This window comes from Benincasa hispida, chromosome 12, assembly GCF_009727055.1.
Source record: "Benincasa hispida cultivar B227 chromosome 12, ASM972705v1, whole genome shotgun sequence".
NCBI lineage: Eukaryota > Viridiplantae > Streptophyta > Magnoliopsida > Cucurbitales > Cucurbitaceae > Benincasa > Benincasa hispida.
In genome coordinates, this window is record NC_052360.1 from 20,702,686 (window position 1) to 20,705,267 (window position 2,582).

Consider the following 2,582-nt stretch of genomic DNA (forward strand, 5'->3'; position numbering starts at 1 on the left):
TTACAATTCGAGGTTGCGGATGGACATAGCCTGACTTTGAAGCACTGTCTCGTTTTTCTCTATATATTGCTTCAATAGGCTCTCTAGAGAAGAAGATTGTGTTGGTTGTTGTGAGATACTTGCTTGGTTGCTCTACTGACCGTTGTTGCATTGGAAGAATCTTGGTGGCCCTTCTTTTTGCACCACAGATTGAAAATTTTGTTGTTGATTCTTCCAAGCAAAATTGGCATGGTTTCTCCACTCAGGGTTGTAAGCGTTTGAAAAGAGGTTATTCTTTACAAAATATAAAGACTGTGGATTTTGCGGGCAATCTTCGAACGCATGCCCATCACCGCAAGTCGCACACCTTGCGGTGTTTTGATTTATTGCGTTAACTTGCCCACCTTGCGGTGTTGGGCTGCTAATCGCCATTCCTTGAATCAAGTTTATCATTGAGGTCATTTGGTTTTGTAATGAAACTATGGCACTGTTATTTGCATCAAAATCTTTGAGTCTTAATCTCTGGTCACTCTCCCTCTAGTCTTCATGGTTCTTGGAGATGTGGTCCAGAATATTCTTCGCCTCCTCATAAGTTTTGTCAAGCAGACCACTAGCGGTTGTCGCATTGTCAGCGGTCTGCGAAGCAGGATTCAAACCGTGATAGAAAATTTCCATTTGAAAGCAGTCTGGTAGCCCATTATGTGGACAATCTCGAACCAACCTTTTAAACCTCGCCCAAGCATCGTTGATCGATTCGCCTATATCTTGTTCAAAATTAGTAATAATCTTTCTTCGTCTTGCGTTCTCGGTAGGCAAAAAATACTTTTTCATGAATTTTTCCACTACCTGCTCCTAAGAAGTAATCTCTCCTGGTTCAAGCGAATAAGCCTATTTCCTAGCCTGATCACAGAGAGAAAATGGGAACAACGTTAGTCAAACTTCTTCAGCAAAGATGTTCGAGAACACAAAAGTATTGCAGATTTCAATAAAAATTCGAAGGTGGGCGTGTGGATCCTCGCCACGCCTTCCTCCGAATTGACCTGCAGTCTGGATCATTTGCAGCATCACCAGTTTCATCTCGAATATACTTCCGTTGAGGGCAGGCCTCATGATTCCCGGAGAAAAATTATAGAGGTTTGGCGATGCATAATCCCTAATGGGCCTATTGCGATCATTTGCCAACAGAATCGGATTCGCCATGACCTTATTATCATTTGGTGCTCCACCCCCAGGCTACTCTGCCATCTCTTCTTTATCGGATTGTGGTTGCTAATAGCGGTCTCATAGTCTCCTGTCTCTTATACACATCTAGATGTGTATAAGAGACAGGACCTCATGATTCCCGGAGAAAAATTATAGAGGTTTGGCGATGCATAATCCCTAATGGGCCTATTGCGATCATTTGCCAACAGAATCGGATTCGCCATGACCTTATTATCATTTGGTGCTCCACCCCCAGGCTACTCTGCCATCTCTTCTTTATCGGATTGTGGTTGCTAATAGCGGTCTCATAGTCTCCTTTGAAATTTTCTTTCAATCTCCGGGTTGTAGTTCGCTAGAGATTGAGAGTTCTGCAAAGAAATCACAAAAATTACCGTTAACAACTATTTTGCCGAAGTCCCCGACAATGGCGTCAAAATCTTGATGCGTTATTTTATTAAGTGGAAATATGGATTATATGCATTGATGGATTGCGTTGTGCACTCAACTTTCCCTAGCGAAATTCAAGTGTAAATTCCTCTGAGTTTCCTGATAAGTCCAGGGTCGATCACAGGGACTTGTGAAAATAGTTGCGTTGGTAATGTTTATGAAAACTTTGTGGTAACCAAGTAAATAAATAAAGTGTGGGTGTGTTCTTGCATTGATGAAAAAAAATAAGTAAATAAAGGCGGCGAATTTGAGAAAGATAGCTACGTTGATAGATACAATGAGTATGCGATGAACGGGTTGAGAAGATCTTTAGCTAGCGTTACTCAAGAATGCGTCAAACTTTGCGATCATGTTACAACCATGCACAGCAAGTCATTTCCCAATGTAAATGCGATGACGCATATGTTGAATGCAAAATATCCATAGAGCTTATCTCTAAGTCTCTACTCTTGTCCTATGCGTTGATGCAAATGCATGAAAGCAAGGTGACCGCATACAATCATATCTTATTGCTAAGATGCTTGCGATGTGTTAATAACAAATAGTGCTCATTCCTAAGCGTTTATCTCCCGTTTATGCATTCTAATCCGGTTCTTCCAAACCTAGATTCTGACATGACCTTCCCAAGTCTAGATCCTGTCTTTAGACTACCCTCCCGAGTATATCTAATAGACGAATGAAGCATACATAAACAAGATAATCGCAAAGATGAAGATTCCCTCGTTATGCTCGCTAACTACTTCTCAACCCATTCAACTAATTTAGCTACTCATGCATAAATAACAGAGAGTGAACAGATATAGAGAAAGACATTCTATTCTTATAACTGAGTTGAGTACAAAATGACAATGGAAAGTAAAGGTAGAGAGTCTGGTAGCAATTCCTTGTTGACCGAGGCTTTTTACACTGAATCTCTATTTTGATCTACAAATGTTCCCGCTTCCGCAAGCGTC

General features: G+C 41.0%; 1 non-coding gene across 1 annotated transcript; it reads left to right on the plus strand.

Moving 5' to 3' along the window:
• Nucleotides 1-670: 670 nt before the first annotated feature.
• Nucleotides 671-777, plus strand: LOC120068645. The gene has a single exon (XR_005479281.1). It is a non-coding gene; the product is annotated as a small nucleolar RNA R71 (small nucleolar RNA).
• The last annotated feature ends 1,805 nt before the right edge of the window (nucleotides 778-2,582 follow it).